This window comes from Zalophus californianus, chromosome 1, assembly GCF_009762305.2.
Source record: "Zalophus californianus isolate mZalCal1 chromosome 1, mZalCal1.pri.v2, whole genome shotgun sequence".
In the NCBI taxonomy this organism is placed as follows: Eukaryota; Metazoa; Chordata; class Mammalia; order Carnivora; family Otariidae; genus Zalophus; species Zalophus californianus.
In genome coordinates this window covers 31,414,875-31,425,998 of record NC_045595.1, presented here as the reverse complement: position 1 = coordinate 31,425,998, position 11,124 = coordinate 31,414,875, and the positions used below count along the sequence as shown (strand labels likewise).

General features: G+C 41.9%; 1 pseudogene; it reads right to left on the bottom strand.

Annotated features, from left to right (window-relative positions):
* Positions 1 to 2,353: 2,353 nt before the first annotated feature.
* LOC113915791 lies at positions 2,354 to 3,080 on the bottom strand (annotated as a pseudogene).
* Positions 3,081 to 11,124: the final 8,044 nt, after the last annotated feature.

Here is an 11,124-nt window from a genome sequence, read left to right as displayed (position 1 = left end):
GAAGCTGAGCCTGTGTGCAGGGAACCGTAAGAGCTGGAGGGATATGGCAGGGCATGGACTGCTTTGTTGCTCTTCCTGGATACATCACGCCTCCTATTAGATGGGGAGTGCCTGGCCTGAGGGAGAAGAAGCAGGCACGGGGCCCTATTCATCACCGGGTCAGAGCTTACATACATTCTGTAACTGTGAATGGCCATTGCAGTATTTTGTTACGTTTCGTCGTACATTGCAAAGAATGATTACCTAATAATATCTGGCCTACCTCCGAAGCACTCCATATTTGCTTGACCCACTAAATCAGAACAGAGTTTTACCTGGGGAATGGAGAAGCAACAGGACCCGAATTTGGGGCACTATCTTAATCTTTGATTTTCCAAAGAGGTTTTGGGAGTCTAACCTTGCGCCACCTTAGCCAAACTTTTACCATCAGGGAAAGGCTCAGCTGAAATTAAGGAGGAGGGGAGAACAAATGAAAGAGAGGGAAAGATAGGAAAATAGAGTCAAAGTAGCCCAGCTCAATGGGGCATGTAATGACTTTTGTCTCTGAGCACGTTGCGACTTCGAGCATTGAGTCATTTCCTGGGACTGCAGAGTTAGACACACATTGTATAGAACACTGTCATTTAGGGAGCCATTTTTACCCAGAATTTTATGCATTGTGTCCAGTAAAACTTATAATGACTTCATGTGAAAAGAAATCTTACATTTCTTATGAGAGCAAATGGCAAATCTTTATTAAAATAATGGTCACTAATCCCGATCACTTATCTCTTAAATACAGTGATCTGCTCCCCACCTGGTTGCCCCAGAGGGACTTCTTATCAAGCCATAGTTGACGTCTAGCTTCCGAGAAGATGAGTTGCTTGCCCAAGTAGTCATGTGGTCAGTTAGATGCAGAACGGGTATCTAAGTCAAAGTCTGCTTGATTCAAAAGTCCATTCCTGATGTCCCTCTCATTTCTTCCCAAAACTATTGCTATCAGTTTGGTGAGGGCTTTCTCAAAATTTGAAATTCTGAGGACTTTTGTTTTTTCCAGTTTTTAGTCCAAAGAACTTTACTCTGAATCATGAGCTTATCTTCATTATTTAAAGATATCTAGCAAATTTGGGGTTCAAATCCTGCTGCCATTTATTAGCTGTGAAATTTAAGGCCATCTGGGCTTTCTGTGTCTTAGTTTGGTTTTGTGCATCATTCAGATGATAACAGTAGTATCCCTCACCCTAGAGTTGTGAGGATTAAATAGAAAAATTTGTGGGAGGAGCACCTGGCTGGCTCAGTTGGAAGAGCGTTCGACTCTTGATCTCCCTGGTCATGAGTTCAAGCCTCACGTTGGGTGTAGAGATTACTTAAATAAATAAATATTTTTAAAAAATTCATGTGAAAGAATTGAAAGAATATTCTATAGTCATTAATATTACTTATTATTCATTTAACAAGTATATATTAGGTGCTTATTTAGTGTTCAGGGTAAACACATTTCTTGCAGTCAGAGTTTATGGTTCCCTGGGGAGTCACACACGTGAAAGGCAATAATATAATGTGTCACATGTCATAATCGGATGGCATGCAAACATTGAGAAGGAGTATCTAATCCAACATGGGCAGGGCAGGGCAGGCTTTTGAAGGGAGTGATGTTTTATTTTATATTTTTTAAAGATTTTATTTATTTATTTATTATTATTATTTATTATTATTTATTTATTTAGAGAGTGAGCAAGTGGGGGAGGGTCAGAGGGAGAGGGAGAGAGAGAGAGAAGCAGACTCTGTGCTGAGCACGGAGCCCAATGCAGGGCTTTTCTTTTCTTTTTAAGATTTTATTTATTTATTTATGAGAGAGAGAGAGTGAGAGAGAGGGCATGAGCCGGGGGAGGGGTAGAGGGAGAGGGAGAAGCTGACACTCTGCTGAGCAGGGAGCTTGATGTGGGACTCAATTCCAGGACTCTGGGATCATGACCCAAGCCAAAGGCAGATGCTTAACCGACCGAGCCACCCAGGCGCCCCCTGGTACACATTTCTAAACACGTGAAAAAGAAAAGAAAAGTAAGGGCCCCACCCTTGTGACCTCGTTTAACCTTAATTATCTCCTAAAGATCCCATTTCCGGATATTGTCACACTGGAGATTAGTTTCAACATATGAAATTGGGAGAACACAATTCAGTCCATAGCATTCTGTCTTTTTTCCCCCACTTTCCTGAACTTTATTAAAGAAAAAGCAATGATGGTAAATCTCGTGAACATAGTCAATTTTCTAGGATTCTTCCCTCGAAAATGTGACATTTGATTTCCAAACACATGCCAGAGCATACATGTTTCCCGATTGTAAGTAGGTGAGAAGATGAAATCCTAAAACATTCATCTTCCAACTTTCCCCAGCCTGTGGTCTGTCTTTGGATCGGCAATAATTGCCTGAACAGCTACTATGGCTTCATGAATTTTTGTCTGTAGCTCTCTGAGCTCTTCCATAGGCAGCAATTGCAGAATTTGAGCAGTTTCGTTAAGAACCGCATCTCCTGTGTCAAAACCAAGAATATATTTGTCTAAAGCAACAGGTAAGCCCTCTTCCGTTCGATTTGCTTTAGCAACTGTATCCTGTGTCAGGCGCTCCTGGACCAAAATGCGAATTGCCTTAAGCATTACCAGGTAATTATCATGACGCTGAATCTGAAGAAGGTTGACCAAAGCCATTACACCAGCCTTAAAATCAGGATTGGTTACATCCAAGTTGATGAATGGCTCTGCATTTTTAGCAGCATTGTCAGCATTTTTTGTATTATCAGGTACCAAGTCCTTGTATTTTTCAGCATTATCTCCATATTCAAGACTAACCAAGAAGCCAGTCAATTGCTTCTTGTCGATCTTGAATCTTGAAAGGACAGTTAACATCTTTGAGATACTTTTAAAAGAACTTGGGCCAGTCACTGCTGTGGATGTTTCTTAAATTACCTCCATCTTCAATCTTGTAGTGTCTGATTTTCTGGTGTTCAAGACAAACAATAAAGTTTCTAAATTCTGTTTCATCTTTGCAGTTGAAGCCAGCCGGGTTGTGGTAGTCGAGGGCCATCAGCTTGCTTCGGAACATGGTCCCCGCATCTCGCTCTGGTCCCCCGGGCTTCGGCCGGGAGAGGACAGGGGAGGCACCAGCGAACCTGCGAAAGGGCCCATAGCATTCTATCTTAATTCAAGGGCCCTAATTTAAATGTTAATCTTCTTCAGATACACCCTCACAGACACATCCTGACTAACATTTGGGCAAATGTCTGGGCCCTGTCATGGACACATAAAATTAACCACCACAGTCTCTGACCCGGTGCCGTGTGGTTCTGCCAGCATCAATGAAGCTGTAACAGGTTAGCTTATTAGTTTGTAGGTAGAGTAAGTTGTCAGACCCCTCATAGTTCTTGATGATCCTACCAAGCCAACTCAACTGATTTTAAGACTTTGAATTAAAAAAGGAGATCTAAGTATTTTGTGTTCTTTTTCTTTGTGCTTGGCAAATACATTGCAGAAATCCTTATAAAAAGTAAAGTTTTGTGTTTCCTCCAAGATGTTTTAGCTTTCCCAAATTTTGCCATTGAAAATGCCAGCCCTCTTCTGGAAAATGCCTCTGAACATACATGGGTTGCCATAATCACTGTGTCTGTCTCACTTCATGCTTCTCTGTTATCATTGGTGCAAATCCTGTAACCCATCCATTGGTGCTCTCCCACATATCTCCGCATCAGTGGGAGGTATGTAGACAAACAGTATTATTACTTGGTAACACAATGGTTTTAAGATGAAACTATCATTCCCTCCCTTATCTCCCACCATGCTATTTTTTTTTAAATTTTATTTATTTATTTGAGAGAGTGAGAGAAAGCATGAGCAAGGGGGAGGGGCAGAGGGAAAGGAAGAAGCAGGCTCCCCACTGAGCAGGGAGCCTGACGCAGGGCTCCATCCCAGGACCCTGAGATCATGACCTGAGCTGAAGGGAGATGCTTAACCAACTGAGCCACCCAGGCGCCCCTCACCATATGTAATTAATTTAGCACCCCCTCATTGGGATACCATTATGTGCCAGACAGTCTAAAAATCTTTGGGGACATCATGATCCATTTATTTTATAGCTACCTCTTGGGGCACAGGGCAAGGCACTGGGACTCTGGTGGTAGAACATGGTCCTTGCCCTCATGGTGTTTACTGGTTCATAGGGAGTTATATTGATCAAGTGAATAGACACAAATATAAAATTGTAAATGTAATAAAAGCCATGAAAGAGAGGTCCATGGGGGTATGAGAGCACCTAAAGAAGACATTTGATTTAGTAAGTCTTTCCCTGAGGAAGAGCTACATGAGAAGCAACCTTCAAAATTAATAGAAACTAAATAGATGAAGGGAAAGCAAGAACTCCAGGTAGAGGGAACAGCATGTGCAAAGGTCCTGTGGCAGGAAGGAGTATGGTGAGGAGAAGCGGGGGCTGAGAGAAAGCCAAAGTGGCAGGAGCTAAAGGGGAAGTGTAGCGAGAGATTAGACTGTGACAGAGGTGGGGGACAGAGCCTGCAAAGCCTATGAGCCATATTAGGAAGTTTTATTTAGCACCTCATATAATAAAGCTATTGTCTCCCTCTGGGGCAGTGTTCAGGTAGACTAACTGCTCATTTTAGAGGATTTGGTCTTCCTAAGGTCAGGGTTTCTAAAATCTGATGCAAACCCACTGCCTGCACAGCATTCGCCTGGGCCCCTCTGCATGACCCTCATGGGACTTGAGAGCCTGGGGAACCAATGTGAACATGAAGCTCACACTGCTTGCCATGTTGAGTAATGAAGTCTTTAAGAGCAATATGTGATTCCTACTGAAGGGTCTTATGTAGGCGAACCTGAATCGGCTCCCAGCTTTAAGAGATTCCAAAACTGATAGGATGAACAGGTATCTCCATGATCAGTTGTGGTGAATCATGACAGGCAGTATGAAATCGTGGTTAAGAGCACGGACTCTGGAGCCGAACTGCCTGGGTTCAGGTCCTGGTTTTTACGTATTATTTTGAGGGGATGAGGTAACCTCTCTGTTCTAATTTTTGTCACCTATAAAATGGGAATAAGAACAAAATCTGCCTCCTAGACTGTGTTAAGTACACAAAGTGCTTGAAAGAGTCCCTGGTAGCCAGTCAGTACTAAATCAGTGTTAGTTATGTTGGTATCATGGTGATCCGGCTACACAGAGTTTGTTGGTCCAAAGGGCAATTGTAACCCAGAGGAGGAATCAAACTCAGAAACCTTGGGAGAGGCTCTGCCCACAAACTAACATTCCTTCAAGAGGACTCACAGGCAAGGACATTCTGTCAAAGGAAACATGATCCGCAAAAGCCTAGAAGTTTGAAAATTAGCATGTCATAAAACCAAGTACCAGGGTGGCTGGAAGAGTGTGAGGCAGGGCACAGCCAGAGAGGAGTGGAGGAAAGGGGTCTGTGCATCTCAAACTCTACCTTCCAGCAAGCAGTCTCCCTAAAATACTCTCTCCTTGGCTTGTATTGTCTGGTCTTCTTTGCATCCCATAATTTAGATTCAGTTAAATGTTTGCACCAATTTGTATGTGGAGATACAGTACATCCCCTCCTTAATTTTTTAAACCCACCATTTAGAATACAGTTGTTTACATACTTTAAAAATAGCCTACTAGGAAAATAGATAAAACCCTATTGATAAACCTTATAGATAAAACTTACAGATGAAACTAACTGAATAGATGATAAAAAATGAGAAGAGAGAGGGGTTAAGTCATTTGTCCAAAGTAAAACATACACAAACAGGATCTGGAGTTTCATCAATGTCAGTGGACAGATGGCTGACCCCAGTGCTATCATTAAATACTTGTATGTCCTTTTGCAAGGTTTGGATCTACAGTGTTTACATCTGCAAAATGGGATCATAATTTCCTATTGCCTAAGAATCTCATCCAGTGATTAAGGGCATCAAATAATATCAAATACTTTGTAAAGCACATTAAGATGCTTTGAAAAAACAGCAAGCAGTTTCTGTGGCTGAGAGGAGTGAGCAAGAAGGAATGGCAAGTGAAGTGGTCCCAGAGGGAGGGCTTATAAAGACCGAGGGGGAAGTAGCTAGAATTTTGGATGTATTCTGAGGAAGGTAAGGCATTATTTACCATTCGCTGCAACAGTGCTGTATAACAAACCACCTCAAAACTCAGTGGCATTCAACAATAAGTATTTTTTTCTTGCTCACGTGTCTGTGGATTGGCTGGTGGTTAGCTGATCTAGCCTGGTTTGGCTCTGGGCTTTGGGTGGGGTTCCGGTCTGTTTCTCCTACCTTTCGTTCTCCTTTAACACTGAGGACACACACAACTCCACATGCACATTTCAAGAACTCTGCTCACATCTCATTGGTAAAACGAAGTCCCATGTCCTTGTTATAGGGTAGAGACGTAGACACTGCTTTTAATGGAAGCAACTGCAACCCCACACGGCAAAGGGCATGAATAAAGGGAAGACTAAGGAATTGGGGACATTTAAATCCACCTCCCATATGTAAGAAACCACTGGGGGTCTTGTGGAAGAGGGATAGGATTTACTTACATTTTAAAAGAACCCCTCTAGGGACACCTGAGTGGCTCAGTCAGTTAAGAAGCTGCCTTCGGCTCAGGTCATGATCCCAGGGTCCTGGGATTGAGTCCCACGTCGGGCTCCCTGCTCGGCAGGGAACCTGCTTCTCCCCCTCTCTCTGTCTCCCGACTTGTGCTGTCACTCTCTCTCTGCCAAATAAAAAAATAAAATATTAAAAAAATAAAAAAATAAATAAAAGAACCGCTCTAAGTGCTCTGGGGAGAACAGATTCTAGGGAGACGAAGGATATCCGTTAGGAGGCTATTGCTAAATCTTGCTATCATCGGATTTTAAATTTGCTTTCAGCCTCAATTAAGTGCAAAATGCTCTCATGCTCATTCTTCATTTGATCTTTGTTATAAGCCTAAACAGCAAAAGGCAGCAAAGATCATTTAAGTAGTGCTTACTGGTTTTTGTTGTTGTTGTGTTTGTTTTGGTTTTGGTGGGGGGTACATCAGAGTTGTTCTAAGCACAGGTCTTGAGGTCTGACGGACCCAGGTTGTGAACTGCAGTTCTCCCAGTGAGTAGCGGCAGGACCTTGGGTAAATTACTTGACTTTTTTGCACTTCGGTTTTCTTTTCTTTTCTTTTCTTTTTTAAGAGTTATTTATTTATTTGACAGAGAGAGAGACAGCGAGAGAGGGAACACAAGCAGGGGGAGTGGGAGAAGGAGAAACAGGCTTCCTGCTGAACAGGGAGACCAATGCGGGGCTTGATCCCAGGACCCTGAGATCAGACCTGAGCCGAAGGCAGATGCTTAACCGACTGAGCCACCCAGGTGCTCCCCAGGTTTCTTTTCTGTACAAAGAGATTAATAATCATAATAATACCCCCTCACTCAGGGTTTGGTAAGAAGATCCATTGAGATAATGTATGCAAAGTACCATCTTAGTGCTTGGCCCTTAACAAGCAATTAACACACAGTAGTTGTTATTATAATAAATATATTTATACTTCAATATTCAGCACTATTGTAGTCAAATTACAGACAGTAAAAAACTATAGGAAAGATGGTCACATTATCATAACTGTATCAGAGACCAGTTCTAGATAGCTTTAGAAACAGTTCAATTATGAATCGTTTTAGAGCATAAATAAATCTGCAGATAAAGGCAAAACTAAATGAGTTAATATCTGTCTCTACAACATTATAGCATAAGAGAATATACTTTTCCATTTGAGGTTGAGGGTATCATTATTTTTGTTGAAATTCCTTCCTTGCAGGATATATGCTTGTTCGATTTGCAAAAGAATGAGCTTCAGAGGGGTGGCTGGGCTGGTGTCAAACAAACAAACAAAAAAAAAAGAAGGGAAAGAAAGAAAGGAAGAAAGAAAGAAAGAAAAACACAGCCAAAACTAAACTAGTTTCCTGGAAAAATAATATCAAAGCTTGAAGTGATCTGATTATATGGATAAATCAATGGAAATGAGACAAGGTATACTCCGGTTATGTAATCTTCAAATTGCTACCTGTCATTGAGCAATATATGTGGGGTCGCACGGGCAGAATGGGAAAAGGAATCCAAGTTACCCTTTGTGTATGCACTTTCTGTTCCCTGGATAGGAATTATCAGCCAAAGGGGGATTTCAACCATCTTCCTGTCTTCTTCCATTGTAAGGTGTAAAGAATAAGTATATGCATTTTTTTGAAAGATTTTCCCATTTACTTTAGAGAGAGATAGAACAAGCACAAGTGGGTGGAGGGGCAGAGGGAGAGAGAGAATCTTGAGCAGACTCCCCACTGAGCAGGGAGCCTGACATGGGGCTTGATCCCAGAACCCTGAGATCATGACCTGAGCTGAAGGCAGACGCTCGCTCAGCTGACTGAGCCACCCAGGTGTCCCAAACATTTGCATTTTTATTTTTTTATTTTTTTAAATATATTTTTTATTTATTTACTTGAGAGAGAGAGAGAATGAGAGATAGAGAGCACGAGAGGGAAGAGAGTCAGAGGGAGAAGCCGACTCCCCGCTGAGCAGGGAGCCCGATGCGGGACTCGATCCTGGGACTCCAGGATCATGACCTGAGCCGAAGGCAGTCGCTTAACCAACTGAGCCACCCAGGCGCCCAACATTTGCATTTTTAAAAAGTTAAATAAATATTCGTTGAAAAGCATGATACTGTGTAAGGCACTAGGAAGTAAGGACAGGATTACTGCCCTCGTGGGGCTCCCAGGGTAGAGGGAACCACAAACCAGAGGGTCAGCCCAAGCCCAAGGCTGTGCTTTTTGGGTAGGGGGAGTCTGTGAGAACACTGTGCTTAATCACAGCTTGAAAATCCCATCTATCTTCAAATCAGTTTATAGTATTAAATTAACTTCTCAGGAAGCTTCAGGGTGTGATGAAAGGAAAACAGGTTTTAGAATCAGGAAGACTCAGCTTTAAGTCTCCTCTGTCACTTGCTAACTGTGTTACTTGGGCATCTAACTTCTGAGCCTCAGTTTCCTCATTGCTAGCATGAGGACAATAACAGCATTCGCTCTAGGGGATAATTATGAGACTCGAAGAGAGAAAGTATCCAGCCTATGGAAAGTGTTCAGTAGAGGAGAGCTGTCAAATATAAATGTATCACTGACTTAGAGTCCTGGCAAACTCTAGGTGTTACTGCCAACCATAGTGTTGGTCAGTGCAATATTAATGTATTAGCTGTGTTACCTTGAGTCAGTTACTTCATCTTTCTTTTTTTTTTTAAAGACTTATTTTCTTGAGAAAGAGAGAGAGAGAGCGCGAGCGAGCACACGTGCATGAGCGGGGAGGGGCAGAGGGAGCAGGAGAAAAAGAATCTCAAGCGACTCCCCGCTGAGCACAGAGCCCCATGCGGGGCTCCAGCTGAAGACCCTGAGATCACGACTTGAGCCAAAATGGAGTTGATTGAGCCACCCAGGCACCCCAGTTACTTAATCTTTCTAAACCTTAGTAAAACGGAAACAATAATAAAATTGCCAATGCTAGTAAGTGCCTAGTAATTAATAAGCACTTGGAAAATGCTCAACATTGTTATTGTTTAAATTTACAAACCTCTTTGCTTTATACCTGACATGATAGACACTTGATGAATGGTGTCTATTTAATGATTATTATTATGATTATTATGATTAACGGGAATCATCTTATAAGAACATCTGTGCTAAGGAAGCACAGTGCCTTAAGTTTTATCTCAAATCCTGGGTTGGATGAGGGCTTTTGGGCTTGTCATGGTAACACTCATTCAAGCGTATCTATTATACATTTTCTGGCAGTTACTGAGATTTACATTCTAGAAGACACTGCCCCGGGCACAGTCATTTGCAGAGCAGAGGCCAGGGATCCGAAGGATGCTGTTTTGGGAGTAATCTATGGGTTGGAGCAGTGGGTATCACTACCTGGTGGTTTTATGTGTAACTGCATTCACATATAAAGCCAGAGGGATAATCAGGTCAATTATACCTGCAATTCAAGTTCCAAACATACCTTTTGCTTCAATTATCAGGACATTTCAGATGAAAATGATTGAGGGCCGGGTTGTCTGGGCAATTGCTTCTCTTCCAGTGCATTCCACTCGGTGAAGACAGGCCCAGCCTAATCCTTAGGTAACTTTTGACAAAAGATGCTAAGTTATTTCATTTCATTCTTGGGGTCTTGGCTACCCACGTTGTCAAGAAACAGTACAACTTTTCTCCCATAATTAATTTGTAATTCAAAACTCTGGTTCTCATCTTTGGCCTTTATAATGCCCCAGGAAAACGCTTATTTTCAGAATAGGTGTCTTCCCCTTATAGATACCATGGGGATGGGGAAGTGGGAAACTATGGACTTGGTTTCAGGAGGCTTGGATTTCAGTCCTAACTTTGTGGCTGCAAGTCATTTAACATTTCTGCTTTTCTGTTTTGACTGTAAGATTGGGAAAAAAAGTATCCACTTTGTCTTCTCTCATAATGAAGGTGAAAGAAGCTTTTAAACTGTAAAATGTCTTGCAAATGACAGGATTTATGTTAATGTCTTAATTTTTGATGACATATGGAATGGTTGTGGCCTTGTTAGGCTGTTACATTTTTAGCTAGTGGATTTATAGACATGAATGTTACATCTTTAATTTTTAATATTGTATTACTTTCCCAAATTGGCTAAAAATTAGATAACTATTCATGTTGATGCTGTACTTTCAACATTTAGAGTTTCCTGGTAATGCTTCTAAATCCTTGTTGAAGGCAACTTGACTTCGACGAATGTTCTTTAAACAATAGATGGCCACTGTTATTTGAGGCATTGTACACAGGGTTTCTAAAAGTATTCAGGGCACGCAAGTAATTACACGAGGAAGCACTGCTGTTGTCAAGCTCCCCCCCCCCACATTTGTCTCATCCTCCTCCCAAATGCACAATACCACATCCAGGATGGGACTGGAAAGGTCACAGCTTCCTTTGCAATATGCAATTAAGCCACCTAATCATGCATATTGCTCCAAATCAACATGTTCAAGATTATAGTACTGAATCCCGCACTGAGCAACTCCAGCCATATGGGATTCAGATATCATATCGCAATTGTTT